The sequence below is a fragment of the Oryctolagus cuniculus genome, chromosome 20 (assembly GCF_051225735.1).
Source record: "Oryctolagus cuniculus isolate XC-2025 breed Fujian yellow rabbit chromosome 20, ASM5122573v1, whole genome shotgun sequence".
Taxonomy (NCBI): Eukaryota; Metazoa; Chordata; class Mammalia; order Lagomorpha; family Leporidae; genus Oryctolagus; species Oryctolagus cuniculus.
The window spans coordinates 34,565,150-34,581,876 of NC_142886.1; the positions used below are offsets into that span (position 1 = coordinate 34,565,150).

Sequence of the window (16,727 nt, forward strand, 5' to 3'; positions counted from 1 at the left end):
AGAATCTAAACCATAAACCTATTTTAAAAATATTTGTAGATTATGAAATATTTACTTTCTAGTGAAAGGGCAAATATGCTTTTTAATCACTCTTACACATACTTCAAAACACACTTTGGGGTCCAGCACTGTGGCATAATGGGTAAAGTTGCCACCTGCAGTTCTGGCATCCCAAATGGGCATGTCTCCTGAGTGTGTGGCAATCTGGGGTGTGAACCAGTAGATGAAAGACTCTCTCTCTCTCTCTCTCTCTCTCTGCCTCTACTTCTCTGTAACTCTGCCTTTTAAATATTAAATAAATAAATATTTTAACAAAAACACACTTTAATGGGAAATAATTGTTACCTGTTAACAGGTAATTTTCACAATGACTTGAAGCAATCTAAGCAATTTTGGGTTAATATATACATAGAGTTGTGATGATATTTTAAAAATCCTATCAAGTAGGATTCTGTCATTTTGTTTATTCTTTGATTTCCACAAAAGAAAAGGTAATATACAACTCTGTTCATAAGATTGGAAACCAATTGTTTTTATGGTAGACATAAAAAAAATCACTCCACAACTGAAGCAAAGTGGGGAGTTGGGGAAGCTATGCTCTGAGACCATTAGAATAAAGATTTGCCATTTGTGAATCATTGTGTTCACATTGCCAAGGGGAACGTCTTCAGTGGAGTAAGCTGAAGTTGCAAGTTACAGGAAGGAAGATTTCAGTCCAGGTAAGAATATTGAGCTTACAGCTAAAGAAGAGTTTTCTTGGATTCATGGAGATAATCAAGAAGGAGCTGGAAAAATCATACATTTCCTTGAATAGTTGTGGAGGGAAATCAAGTAGTAAAGGGAAATTCTGAGACTCATTGACTCCCACATGCAATATCTTTTCCTTTCTCATGAGAAACAGATGGGATCAGGAGACTATTTTCTGCAATAGTCTATTACTCAAAGCATTATACCTTCATGTCCCTACATGGTGTTGCTGTTACTCTGTGGGAACAAATGTTCCTCAGTGTAGTGAATCAGGTAAAGAGAATTTTCATTAGATGTGACCCTGGCTCTACAAGTGCTTCCCTATGGAAATAAACTCATGTAGTAGGAAGCTCACCATAGAAGTCTTCAGTGACAACCTCCACAGTTACATTAAATTTTATTTATTTATTTATTTGAAAGACAGAAACTGGGAGACAGAGAAAAATCTCCCATCTGCTGGTTCACTCCTCAAATGCCCACAATACCCAGGGCTGAGTCAAGTTGATATGGGAGCTGGGAACTCGATCTGGGTCTCCCACATAGGTATGGACTCAAATATTGAAATTGTCTTGCTGCTCACCAAGGTCTACATTAGTAGGAAGCTGGAATCAGGAGTGGAGCCAAGATTCAAACCCAGGCACTCTGATATGGGATGTGGGTGCTCCAAGTGACATTTTAACCACTATACCAATTACCTTTACCCATACTTATGGCAAATCTTCCATGTCTATCTTATTAAGAGTCAGATCATCTTTCATTACCATTCATGTTAAGAATTAATCCTGGGCAGAGGATTGCAGGCCTTAAATGAGTTGAGCTGATAACATACATTCTCAATATGGGCTGTGGTAATCCACAAATAAGGTGCATTCACTCTAAGAAAGAAAATGGGTTATTAACTGGATTCAAGACAAAATTTATAAACCCCTTCACATATCAAAGGCAAATATTTAGTTTCATTGGGATACTCAGATTATGGAATTCCATATGAATCTTCAATTTCTAAATGTTCTAAACTTATTTCTACCACCCCTTTACAAACTGTGTTAGTTTCCCATTGCTTTTCTAAGAAACAACACCAAATTTAACTCAAAACAACATATATTTCTTTCCAGTAGTTCTGGAGGTCAAAACCCTATAATGAATCTGCAGTTTGTTCCTCTGGAGGCTCCAAGGAAGAACCATTTTCCCCACTGTTATGACTACATTTCATGGCTCCTCCCTTACCCTTTCCTGTTTCAAAGCCAGCAGCTTAGACCTCTGCGTCCATCTTCTTTCTAGGACACTGACTGCAGATTCCTCTGCAAAGAGACCCTTGTGATAACATTGAGCTCACCTGAATTATATAAAACAATTTGCCAGGGGTGTATATTTCTTTAGTTTAGTGGTTAAGATGTCTGTATCTTAAATTAGAGTACTACAGTTTAATACCTGGCTTCAATTCCTGACTGTAGCTTCCTGCTAAAGCAAACTTTGGAGGCAGAGGTATTGGTGATGGCTTAGGTAACTGGGTTCCTGCTACCCACATGGGAGACCTGGATTGTGTTTCTGGCTCCGGACTTTGGACTTGATCCATCATGGGTCAGAGAACCAATGGATGGGGGTTCCTTCTCTCCCGCCACCACCTGTCTCGTGTGTGTATAGCTCATCTCTCAAATAAATCAATGAAATCTATGAAATAAAAATGTAATAAGTTAATTTCCCCATCTCAATACACATAACTTAATTACATCCACAGAGTCCATTCTATAATGTGTAAGGTAACATTCACAAGTATTCAGAGGTGGATATCTTCGGGAAGGTGCATCAATCATCTATCACATAATAATATTAGAAGCTATTCTTTTTGATATGAATCTTTAAACAATGCAAAATAAAAGGTTTTGACAACATTAGATTACATGTAGTTGTGATTACAGGTAAAAGAATACCCCTAATGAAACTGAATCATATTTCTAATTGACTCTAAATATAGTTAACTGCAAAACCCTTTAAACAGATATAAATAATCCATTTGGGATAATACCCAGCATAGAGAAAAAAGGATTCTAAAAGAAGGAGCTAGAATTAAGTTGCAGAGAGCAAAGCACCATAGGAAACTTGGAAAACAGGAATTTCATGGCGAACCCACCATATCACCAGTGCCTTTAGGTACTGTTCAGCTACTTATCTGTAACAGTGCCATGGGAAAAGGAGAAAATAGGCTAGAAAAGAGTAAAAAAAAAGTTTAATAAAATTCAGAGAAGAGGAAAATCATGCATATCCATACGAGCCCCTTTAGCATTTTATGTAAACTACCCTTGTGCTTTAGTTATCCAGGCTTTAGCAGGAAACATTGATATTAATACGTTGATCCAAACCACGACAAACTCATAGACAGATGTGGGAATAGTTCAATCCTATAAAAAAGGAATTGAGTCTAATACTTAACTGCACTTTTTCCCCCCTTGAAGCAATATTATGTGATTGGCCCATTTATCATCCCTGGCCATTGAGCAGATATGCAGCAAGGAAAGGAATATTTTTGTAACATCTCACATATGTCTTTGGGTGTACAGTAGTAAAATATCTTCCCATAGTAGTTACCAATATTTCATGAAAACAGCTGGTCTGAGTCTAACACGTAAAAGCATGTTAACTATTCACTGTTTGCTTGTTCAAGAAAATTGTAGGCTGTTTTATACTCATATCTTGACAGTGGTATTGAGTCAAGGAGTAGAGTAGTGCATTAGTCATCCATGTTGTGTAAAAAATTACTGTAAACTTTAAAGGTCAAAAAAGACACATATATCACCTCAGAGTTTCTGTGGGTCAGGAGTCCAGCACAAGTTGATTGGGTCTTCTGCATAGGGCGGGTCACAGCCAGGGCTGACTTCTCTGGAGAGACTTGACTCTCAGATTCTCCTTCCTAGAGTTGTTTGTAGAATCCATTTCTGTGTAGCTGTAAGATTCATCGAAACTTGTTTCTTCAAAGATTTTAAGGTAAAAAAAGATGGAATGATTACAGCAAGTCTGCTAGCAGCACACAGTCATGTGAAATGAAATACAATCATTGGAGTCACACCCCATCACTTTTGACATAGTCTATTCATTGGGAACAAGTCACCAATCCCAACTACACTCAAGGGTCTGTTGGGTGGGGGTGCGAGGAAATTATACAATGACAGACACAACATGAAGTTGGCTCATGGGGCCACCTTGAAGTCTGACATTCACAGAGAGAAAAATGTAGGTGTATTGGAAAATATAAAATCTCAGTATGATGGCTCATGTGTCCAGTTGGAGACTACATGAATGTATTTTTTTGTAATTTAAAAAATGTATTATTGTAAGTTATGGGTGCATATTGTAGTTAGTTTGTACTAGCATTATTCTCTCCCTGAATATGTGCTTATGTATTAGGCAGAAACTTGGGAAGAAACATTTCAGGAATGACCAGAGGCCTAATTATTCTCCAAATGATATCTGTAATGATGATTCTAAAGATCTAACTTTGATGCACTAAAGCTTGTATTTTAACATACCTTGAGAAATGACATCATTCCTCAATGTTTGTTGTTTTATATATTGCTATGAATAGTTGATTTGATGAACATGTTTCAGTAGGCTGAAACAATAACAGCAGTAGATGTGAAAAAGTGAAAGAGGGAAAAATTAGGAATGAGCTCTTTTAAAAAAATTATTTGAGCTAGACTGGGAGAAATGCCCTAAATGACCTCTGCCTGGGGATGAAGCCAAGAGCTGGGAACTCTTTCCAGGTCTCCCACATAGGTGGCAGGAACCCAATCACTTGAGCCGTCACTGCTGCCTTCCAAAGTCTGTATTGGTGGGAGCTGGAAGCAGGAGCAGGAGTCAGGCATTGCAACTCCGCACTCTGATTTGAGGTGTAGGCACCTTAACCTGAACCTTAATACTCAAATCAACATCTACTCCAAAGAGGACATTCAAAGTGTCACAATTTCACTTGTCTTTGTCCTCGTCCTCTTATAATAGATTATGATGTGATTGGATAGTTAATTCTGACTATCTCTAGGCAGAATTCCAGGTCACACAAAATATTTCTGGCAATCAGGGTATTAACTGATTTATGCAACAGATTGGTCAAATGGTAGGGTGGGGGAATGCACTGTGGAGAAAGCATATCAACAGGAACTGTGACTTAAGTATATCAAGATTAAACTCTGCGCTAGGGTCTTTTTTTAATTTTTTTTCATTTTTTTTTTTGACAGGCAGAGTGGACAGTGAGAGAAAGAAAGACAGAGAAAAAGGTCTTCCTTTTGCCGTTGGTTCACCCTCCAATGGCCACCGCAGCCGGCGCCCTGCGGCCAGCGCATCTCGCTGATCCGAAGCCAGGAGCCAGGTGCTTCTCCTGGTCTCCCATGGGGTGCAGGGCCCAAGCACTTGGGCCATCCTCCACTGCACTCCCGGGCCACAGCAGAGAGCTGGCCTAGAAGAGGGGCAACTGGGACAGAATCCGGCTCCCCAACCGGGACCAGAACCCTGGGTGCCGGCGCCGCAGGTGGAGGATTAGCCTATTGAGCCGGGGCGCCGGCCTGCACTAGGGTCTTTAATGAGGACAAAGAAATCAAGAAGGTAGTGTCTAAACTCAAGCTGGGGAATCAGAAAAGACCTCAAAAGATGAGGAAATGCAAAAAAGGCCTAACTGATCAATCAGAAAGATATGAAGAGAACAATCACCAATTTCATACTGGTGTTTGTTCTTATGGACTGGGAGCTATCTCAGCTCGCTGTCCTAAGCACTCTGTAGATATTTTTTGTGAAAAGTTCACGGAGGTTAATTCAACAGTTCTTAGTGGCAGGCCAAAGCCAAACTTTTCACTGGATGGGGAAATGAAAGCTATTTTTAGAAGTAGCATCCAGGCTGGGGGAGATGTTGTGGTGCAGTGGCTGGATTGTTGGGCAGCTGGTTAAGCTACTGTTTAGCATGCCAGCATCCCATATCAGATTACCAATTAGAGTCCTGAGTGCTCCGCTTCTGATCCAGCTCCTTCCTAAGGCACCTGCAAAGACAGCAGATAGAGTTCTGGGCTCCTGGCTTTGGCCTGGCCCAGACATGGCTGTTGTGACCATTTGGGAAGTCAACCAGCAAATGGAAGATATCTCTCAGTCTTTCCCACTCTCTCTGCTGCTCTGCCTATAAAGAAATAAGGAAAGGGGAAACAGAGGAAAAGAGGAAGGGAGGAAGGGAGGAAGGAAGGAAGGGAAGAAAGGAAAGGAAAGAAGGCAGGGAGGATCCTGAAATAAGTGGAATCCTCAAACTGGAAATCTCACTGTACTGCTCTGCTCATTTTCAGTCAATGTAACTTGAATATCATTTGTTTCAACTATATACCACTATTTCTGGGGCCAGCACTGTGGTGTAGTGGATTAAGCCACTGTCCGCAAGTGCTCCACTTCCAGTGCAGCTCCCTGTTAATGCTCCAGGGAAAGCAGCAGAGGATGACCTGTGTTCTGGGCTCTTGCACCCACATGGGAGACCAGGAAGGAGCTCCTGGCTCCTAGCTTCAGCCTGGCCCAGCCCCAGCTGTTTCAGCTATTTGGGGAGTGAACCAGCAGATGGAAAATCTCTGTCTCTCCTTCTCTTTCTCTCTATAACTCTACCTTTCAAATAAATAAATAAATAACTTCTTTTAAAAAGGAAACAACTATTTCTAACATTCTGTGCTAATTATCATACTCTCTAGTATTATTTCCTTTTTTTTTTTTTTTTTTTTGGACAGGCAGAGTTAGACAGTGAGAGAGAGAGACAGAGAAAAGTCTTCCTTCCATTGGTTCACCCCTCAAATGGCTGTTACGGCCAGCGCGCTGCACCGATCCAAAGCCAGGAGCCAGGTGCCTCCTCCTGATCTCCCATGCAGGTGCAGGGCCCAAGCACCTGGACCATCCTCCACTGCCCTCCCGGGCCACAACAGAGAGCTGGACTGAAAGAGGAGCAACCGGGACAGAATCCGGCACCCTAATTGGGACTAGAACCTGGGGTGCCGGTGCCGCAGGCGGAAGATTAGCCTAGTGAGCAGCGGCGCTGGCCTCGTATTATTTCCAATAGCAATATTTGAACTACATTTAGTAGTCATCTCTGGCTGCTATCTCCAGACAATATAATAACTATAAAGGTGTAAGGGCTATTTTTTAAGGACTTAACTTATGTTTTCATGAGAATTAAAAGATATGGATTTCACAATTCTCAAGTAAATATCTTTTCAAAAAATTATGTATATTCTGAATAGAAATTGCAATGAAATAATTAAATTTACATCACTATAAATGGTTATTTTTACAAAATCATTCAGAAAATACAAAGAAATAAAAATATTGGTACACTTGTTTCAACAAATATCAGATATGCTCATAATGGATTTTATGTAGGTTAATTTGCTCATTCAAATTAAGAAAATAAAGTGAGCTTTAATACACAGTAAAATGAAGTTTTATGAGAATTATGCTTTCAAAGCATCAGTTTTGCCTAAGTCAAATCACAATGCAGTCTAATTAACATAAATTTTATGATTTTTGAGAAATGTGACATTCCCCTTTGGGGCATCTAGTCAGGCAAGACACATCCATGATCCTGGATGACGACTGCTTTGTATGGGGAATTGAGAGATGTGACTTTCTCATTCAATTACATGAGCTGAAGTTATCAACTGTGAGGAGGACAGTCATATTTCAACTTTCAAAAGTTACCAATAGCATTATATTGTTTAGCATTGGGTTTGTTTACCTTAATTATGCCCTTCAAAATGTTTTAGGAAAACTCCAAAGGCAGAGAAAATATATTATTTTATTTCTTACTTTATTTACCTTAATTCACTCCATATTTCCTACCATTGTCAATACTGATATAGTTCTGTTCAGATTTATCCGTGGAGGGAGCAAAAAATCTGTGATTTGAATAGATCCTTCTGAAGGAAACATGAAAAATTTTTTAAATTTATTGAGACAGGCATAAAGCGAACAGCATCTTAAAATGCTTGGGAAATGACCAAGTTATTTTACTAAGCAGAAAGAGAGAACAAGAATGAGCTTGGGGTAAGCAAAGGACATCATAAATCACAGAAGAGCACTCTACGCTTTTATTCTTGGATCCACATGTTCTTAAAGAAAAACCGTGTGTAACAATTCAGCGTTATTTTACACAGCTCAAGGAGGGCTTGGGAATTCTGAATACCAGCTAAATAACACCATTTATAAAATGCATAAAACTTGAGTTTTCTAAATTTTGCTCAATTCTGTTTAAAAACAATTATTTTTAAGCTTTCAAGAAATCTTCTGATCTTGAGGATTCAGGGCAAGGAATATTAGACTGCTTTTCCCATTAGCAATCAGTTATGTTTGTTTTTTTTCTAAAACACTGTGCTCCAATAAACTGCAGGAATGTTGAAGACAAAGAAACAAACTTCTTTTTTTAGCTTTATTGCTTTTCTCTCACTTCTTAGATACTCAGTAATTTCAGATTCAGTAATTAGTTACTTATGCTCACATCCCACAATTATTTTATTCCTCTTTCCAGGAAGAAAGTATGATTAGATTGCTTCACTCTGTTCAAGTTAAACTTGGCTATGGCTCTTGCTTTAGTCAAGACACAAGAGTAGAAATAATGTGTGTCACTTAAGGACAGAAGTGACTAGGGAAGAATGCGACCCATACATGTCTCTCCCTTGCACAGCAACCAATGACATTTGCAGTGGTGATAGTTTTATTAGGTAATCATTGACTAAAGAAGACATGCCTTCAAGACCCTGCCAACCAGAGATCAATATGTAATGAGATAGAGTTATTAAACCCTTTGAAACTTTATATGAATTTTAAGCCTGTGAAATTCTGTCTTTGTTATGACACTGCCCTCTAAATCATTCTAACTGATGATTACTACAAATGATCACTACATGCAAAATGATCACTATATGCAAAAAATCTAACCTGACTGAGAAATATATGAACTTAATTCCATTAAATTCTGAAAGTGCTACTTGATTATCCACTTTGAGTATACTTTGCCCCTCTGGTCTGTTATGTTAAAGAGAAAACCATAATCATCTTTGAGGTTAATTACCAATATTTATTAAATTTAATAATGTTCCCTATTTACTATTTATATATGACTATTAGCTTGATGCATTAATTTATTCATCAATCAATTATTTTTCATTGTGTATTATGAACCAAAAACTCTTCAAAATACTTGTAATAATTCAACGAACAAAGCGACTTTGTTTCCACAAGTAAGTCTCTGTCTAAGAGAGATGTGTTGCAAAGAAAAATATACTAGGTTAGTCAATACTATTGGGAAAAAGATAGGTGGCATGGGGAATTATAGAATAAAGGGGTTGAGGACATTGAGGGAGAAGACAATCTTTCATAAGTTCACCTGGATAGGTTTCACTTAGGATCTGATTAGAAAACAGTACACTCATATAGGCTTCTAAGTGGAATTAATTAGTGTAAGTGTCCCAGAATGGAAATAGTTCTGAGAACCCAAGAAATAAAGTGTGGCTGAGATACCAAGAAATAAGAAGTGAGAATAATAAGATACAAGAAGTAATATCGGTCCCAATCATTTATCTCTAATTGGATTCCAAGTTCCATTCTGAATAACATGGAAAATCAGCAAGCAATTTTCCTGCCCAGTCTGGCAGTGAAAGACTCTGTAACTCATGTGAGTAATGTGCTTGAGAGGGTCAAAATTCAGATGACAAAAGACAAATGACAACATAAATTCCCCTGTCTACCTCTTCTCCCAACATCACAGTCTCTTATTCCAGGTTCCATTAGGCAGCCATTTGGTCAGAAGTGTTGGTACCTTGAAGTCTATTTTAATCTCTTCTTTAGTGTGTTACCTTCAATATACCCATCACTGAAGTTATATTGATTGGGTGTGAATGTCTAATTAATTAATTTACCCTAGTCATCTAGAAAGTCAAACATGGAAGTTAACTGAACCAAAATATTTAAATTCCATGAATGTATCTATTTATTTATTTTTATTAAACATATGTTGCATTCAACTATATGCAATCAATAGCAGAGCAAGAAGGACTGATTCTTCCTGAAAGTGTAAAGGTAACTATTTCCTAAACTCTCTTTTCTTTTCCTCTGTTCCTCCTCTCTTCCTTCCTTTTTCCCAGCCTTCCTTCTCTTCTGTCTTCCCCTTTTCCTGAATATTGTTGATAATTTTCAATGTGCCCACAATACGATAACCACTTATGCACTCTATACATTAATAAGGTAACTGGTCCATCCTAGGAAATGGAAAATGACCCAACGTATCTTAGAATGATCACTCACTTTCTTAAGAATATTTCACTTGTGAGGGCTGCCCCTGCCTGGGGCGTGGGAGCCCGCTGAGGGGAAGGGGCGCCAGAGGAGAAAGGCAGCGGCCGTCCCTCCACAGCCCCCCGAGGGCGTCTGCGACCCTCCGGGGACTTGCGAACTCTCGAGGCAGTCTTGGAAGCTGTATTTCAGCTGCCTAAGACAACTTCACACCAAATAATGTAACAGAAAAGATCAGGAAACATTAAGCAAATAGAAGTGAGGAACATTTTAAGCAAAATGAACATTCCTGGAAGCAGTTGCGAAAGCCCTAATTCTTCAGAAACATCTAATGACTTTAAGGACTTTTGGACAAAGTTGAAAGAGTGTCATGATAAAGAAGTACAAGGTTTACCAGTAAAAGTAACTAAACTGAAAAAGGAACAAATTTTAGATGCACAAAGACTGGAAGAGTTCTTCACCAAAAATCAACAGCTGAGAGAGCAACCGAAAGTCCTTCAGGAAACCATTAAAGTTTTAGAAGATCAGTTAAGAGCAGGATTATGTGATCGTTGTGCAGTAACTGAAGAACGTATGAGGAAAAAACAGCAAGAATTTGAAAATATCCGACAACAGAATCTTAAACTTATTACAGAGCTTATGAATGAAAAGAATATTCTACAGGAAGAAAATAAAAGGCTTTTGGAACAACTACAACAGAAAATGGAGAATGATCAACAACATCAGCAACTGAGCTTGGATGGGAGGAATATGAGGAATATGTTATTCCAGATTCACCAATAAACAGCCTTTTCATTTTCTGGCATCAACCGACTACGAAGAAAAGAGAACCTCCATGTCCAATACACAGAACAGACACATAATAAAGTAGAGCACTCTGTGGGCGCAAATGAATTGAGAAAAGTGTCGAAGCCTTTAACTCACCCACAACATCCTAATGAAAATGAAATACTCGTAGCTGATACTTGTGATCAAAGTCAGTCTCCAGTGGCTAAAACACATGGAACCAGCAATCAGCCCACTGATAAGTCATCTTTTTTTTTTATTTTACTTTTTATTTTTAGACAGGCAGAGTGGACAGTGAGAGAGACAGAAAGGTCTTCCTTTGCCGTTGGTTCACTCTCCAACGGCCACCACGGCCGGCGCGCTGCGGCTGGCGCACCACACTGATCCGATGGCAGGAGCCGGGTGCTTCTCCTGGTCTCCCATGGGGTGCAGGGCCCAAGGACTTGGGCCATCCTCCACTGCACTCCCGGGCCACAGCAGAGAGCTGGCCTGGAAGAGGGGCAACCGGGACAGAATCTGGTGACCCAACCGGGACTAGAACCTGGTGTGCTGGCGCCACAAGGCGGAGGATTAGCCTAGTGAGCCGCGGCGCCGGCTGATAAGTCATCTTTTAACTTAGCTACAGTTGTTGCTGAAACACTTGGACTTGGTGTTCAAGAAGAATCTGAATGTCAAGGTCCAAGGAGCCCTTTTGGTGATGAGCTCTATCCCTGTGTGGAAGGAAATCACAAGAAGCAGCCTTTTGAGGAATCCACAAAAATTAGTGAAGATTGTTTAAGGTTTTCAGATTCTACTTCAATGATTCCTTCTCAAGAAGAAGTGTCGACTCGGGTGTCATCTCCTGTATTTGGAGCTACCTCTAATGTGAAAACTAGTTTAGTTTTGAATACAAGTTTATCCCCTTCTCTTTTAGAGACTGGGAAAAAAAAAAAAACATCTGAAATTGGCCCCTTTTAACAATACTTCGGTTTCAAGATCAGAGAGAACTAGATCAAAATCTGAGGACAGTGTCCTTTTCACACATCGTAATCTAGGGTCTGAAGTGAACAAGGTCATTAGCCAATCATCTTCTAATAAGCAGATGCTTTTAAGCAAAAATGTAAGTGAATCCACTGATGAACAGGAGAGGGCTGATCATACTGAAGATTCTATTACTGATAAAGCTTTGGTGCCCTTGAAATCACTGGGAGGCAGAGCATCCAAAAGGAAGAAAACTGAGGAGGAAAATGAACTTGAAGTCAGCTTCCCTCAAGCCTCTTTTGATAAAGAAAATCCTTTTCCTTTTCCAAGAGTCAGTCACTTTCCCTTGAATGGGGATTATATGGTGGATAAACCTCTAGATCTGTCAGATCGGTTTTCAGCTTCTCATCGGCAAGAGAAGAGCCAAGGAAGTGAGACCTCTAAAAACAGACTGAGACAAGTGACTCTATATGAGGCCTGGAAACCCATTCCCAAGGGCTCTTCCTCAAGCCGCGAGGCTCTGGGTGGGAGCTACATGTTACCCAAAGATTCCCCAAGAAGAGCCCCATTCACAGGGGTGCACCCTCCAGTCCTTGAGTGAATGCTCTCCAGAAAATAAAATACCATTACAAATAAAAGAAGAAAATCCTGTCTTCAAAATTCCTCTACGTCCACGTGAAACTTTGGAAACAGAAAACATTTTGATGACATGAAGGGTGCTGGTTCTCATGAGCCAATAAGAATAAAAAATAGGTCTGTCCAGGGAGGATGTGAACTTGCATCAGTTCTTCAGTTAAATCCGTGCAGAATGGCTAAAGCAAAGCCTCTGCAGAACAACCAAAATGTATCCTTTGAAAATATCCAGTGGAGTGTAGATCCAGGAGCAGACCTTTCTCAGTATAAAATGGGTATCACTGTAATAGATACAAAGGATGGCAGTCAGTCAAGAGTAGGAGGAGAAACAGTAGACATGGACTGCACATTGGTCAGTGAAACCACACTTTCAAAAATGAAGAAGCAAGAGCAGAAGGGAGAAAAAAGTCCAAATGGAGAAAGAAAAATGAATGATAGCCTGGAAGATATGTTTGATCGAACAACACATGAAGAATATATGTTTGGCAGAGAGCTCCCCCCAAACAGCTGAAGAAGAGGAGGAATTGTCTACGACTAAAGGGAAACCAAACACTCATGGTGATAAACAAGATAAAATTAAGCACAAAGCATTTGTGGAGCCCTATTTTAAAGATGATGAGAGAGAAACTGGCTTACAAAATTTTCCTCATATTGAGGTGGTTCGGAAAAAAGAAGAGAGAAGAAAATTGCTTGGGCACACGTGTAAGGAATGTAAAATTTATTATGCAGGTTTGCCAGCAGAAGAAAGAGAAAAGAAGTTGGCTTCCTGCTCAAGACACCAATTCTGTTATATTCCACCCAGCACACCAGAGAATTTCTGGGAAGTTGGTTTTCCATCCACTCAGACTTGTGTGGAAAGAGGTTACATTAAGGAAGATCTTGATTCTTGTCTTCGTCCAAAAAGACAGCAGTCTTACAACGCAATGTTTTCTCCAAAAGGCAAGGAGCAGAAGACGTAGATGTTGATGCAAAAATAGAAGAATAGAGGATGGTTTTTCTTTTTAGTTATTTATAATTAAAGTTGGTATTAAACATTTGATTTTTTGAATCTCCTATAAATTGACTTATGAATCAGTTTTCTATTGAAAATGTTTTAAAATGCCATTTACTCACCATGTAACTATTTAAAATGTGGATATATTTGTGTTGTATTTTCTTGGTTTTGCACCCTTAAAACAAGAAGGTGTTTTAATTTTGCACTCTTAAGAGTTGTTTATTTACTTTATTTGGTAATACCTAATTACAGTTTTGAAAATAAAAAAAAAGAATATTTCACTTGTAATCTGTGAATGTAATTAATCTTTCTCTAAGTAAACACGCCAGGTAAATGACCCTGAAATAACTCCTATTATTTACGAGGTGGACCATTCACATTGTCTGTAAAAGTCAGAGTTGGATGCTATCTCCATCTGCCACTCAAATAAAGTTGCTTCCTCAAAAGCAGGGCTGCAGGGCCAGTAACCTACCTTTTATTTACTCAAAGTATGTTGGGAAGACTGGCAGAAAAAGTCAGATTCCTTAGCTTGACTGAGTGTGTTGTTTCTCTAGGGCTGCCAGAAGTTGTGACTTCAACAACAGAAAAAGTTTTATTACTGTTTTATGGGCTAAAAGTCCCAGATCAAGGTGGTGGCAAGACTGTTTTCTGGGAAAGTTTCCCTCCCTGGCTGGTGGATGCCTATCATGGGGTGACATCCTCACATGATCTTTCTACTGAGTACACAAAGAGAAGCAACTCTGTTGTCTTTTCATTTTTTTTATAAAAACGTAAGTTCTATTGAATGAAGGCCACATTTTTAATATTTATTAACTTTAATCATCACCATAAAGATCTCATGATCAAATATTGGGGCTTACAGTATCAATTAAAGATTTTTGTCTGAAACACTAAGTATCAACATGGTCTCTTATTTTACTTTCTCATACCTACTATTTTAAGATTAATGTTCAGGGGCTGACGCTGTCCTGTAGTGGGTAAAACCACCTCCTGCAGTGCCAGCATCCCATATGTATGCTGGTTCAAGTCCCAGCTGCTCCACTTCCTATTTTACTCTCTGCTGTGTCCTGGGAAAGCAATAGAAGGTGGTGGAAGTCCTTGGGCCCCTGCACCCACGTGGGAAGATCCAGAGGAAGCGCCTAGCTCCTGGATTCAGATTGGTGCATCTCCAGCTATTGCAACCAATTGGAGAATGAACCAGCACATGGAAGACCTCTCTCTACCTCTTCTCTCTCTGTGTAATTCTGACTTTCAAATTAATAAATGAATCTAAAAAAAAAAAAAAAGAAAGGATTACTGTTCAGACATACTATGCTTAGTGATAGAGGTATATCTGAAAAATGCATCCCCAGGCGATTTTGTCCTTGCACAAATGCCACAGAGCACACTTACACAAGCCTAGATGATACAGGTTAATCACCTGATGCGACTTCTCAATGTGAGCTCGAGATGCAATAAACAAGAGATGTATGAGGCTGCTGCCTGGGACATGGAAAATCGTTGTATAGTAAGCATTTTTTTATTTATTAAGTATAAGCAGTGTACTCTAAAATAATAATAAATTCTAGTATGTAATATAATCTGACAACAATCATTTATCATCCTTATCAAGTATTACATACTGTATGAAGTCGTATGAGTTATTTTTATACAGCAGGCAGTGCAGTAGGGTTTTTTTTTAAGATTTATTTATTTATTTGAAAGTCAGAGTTACACAGAGAGAGGAGAGGCAGAGAGAGAGAGAAAGAGGTCTTCCATCTGATGGTTCACTCCCCAATTGGCTGCAACGGACGGAGCTGCACTAATCCGAAGCCAGGAGCCAGGAGCTTCTTCCAGGTCTTCCATGTGGGTGCAGGGGCCCAAGGACTTGGACCATCTTCTACTGCTTTCCCAGGCCATAGCAGAGAGCTGGATTGGAAGTGGAGCAGCCGGGTCTCGAACCGGCGCCCATTTGGGATGACAGCACTTCAGGCCAGGGCATTAACCTGCTGCACCACAGCACCGGCCCCTGCAGCAGGTTTATTCACACCAGCATCACCACAGCACATGGGTAATATGTGACACCACGGTGTTAAGACAGCGGCAGTGTCACTAGGTGATTAGTATTTCTCAGCTCCATTATAATCTTAAGGGACCATCGCTGTATATGTGGTTCAGCATTGATTCAATAATTGTTGTGTAGTGCATAACTGTAGTTTGAAGCTAACCTAGTTTCCTTCATAATGAATTTACAAATATCCAGCATTTCATGGAGACTCACCAGATTTGGAGGTAAAAGTGTGGTAAACATTTCATTCTCCTCTTATTCCTAGCTTCAGTGACTGGATTACTCACCCCATAGTAGTTTCCTAGCTTTTCAAACATTTTTTTCAAGTGTCTATTTCCACTATATTTTTTTCTCCTTTAAAACACTAACAAGAACTTATTCAAGCTTTTAAGCTTTATGTACATTGGAAATTAAGAAATATTTTTTCCAGTGGTAGGTGTTTGGCATAACAGTTAAGGTGCCACTTGGATGCCCAAATCCTATATCCCTGTGCATGGGTTTGAGTCCCTGGCTCTACTCCTAGTTAAAGGTTTTTGGTAATGCGCACTATGGGGGACACGGGTGATGACTCAAGTATTTGGGTCTCCGCCACCCTTGTGGGAGATTCAGGTTGAATTCTGGGGTCCTGGTATCATCCTGCCCTTATCTTAGCTATTTTGAGAACTTGGAGAGTGAACCACCACGTAAGAGATCTCTCTCCATCTCTCTGTCTTTCCAATAAAAGAAAGAACGATTGAAATATTGGCTGTAGAAAGAAAGCTCCAATGTTAATTTCAACTGTTCCTGTATTTATTCTCTTGAATTTGACTACTTGTAAAATTATATAAGCTTTAAAATTCTTCTCACACCATTGTTGTTTTATTTCCTTTAACTGCTACCATTTTGCTGTGTCTCACTTGTCATTTTGTACTTTCAAAATATTTGCCTTTAATATGTTTTTAAGTAATTAAAATTTAAAATTTCGTTAATCTTTACTTATATATATATCATCCATGATCCCTGGTCTTTCATTCTATTCACAATTATATAGTATTACAAGGGTTATCTAATTTTACACAAACTGGCTCAATTTCATAAATTTATTAATTTCTATTCTACTTAAATGGATTCAGTGTGAGTTCATAGCTTATTTTCTTTTAAGGTATCAATCATTTGAAATAAGAATTCTAAAATGTGAGAAAGGTAGGAGGTCCAAGGAGATGGTGAGATGCTAGAAGTAAACTTCTGAAGACCAACATAAGAAACCTGACTGTAGCAATGGTAACTATG

General features: G+C 39.2%; 1 pseudogene; it reads left to right on the top strand.

Moving 5' to 3' along the window:
• The first annotated feature begins 10,085 nt into the window (after positions 1 to 10,085).
• LOC100353053 (DNA endonuclease RBBP8 pseudogene) lies at positions 10,086 to 13,546 on the top strand (annotated as a pseudogene).
• Positions 13,547 to 16,727: the final 3,181 nt, after the last annotated feature.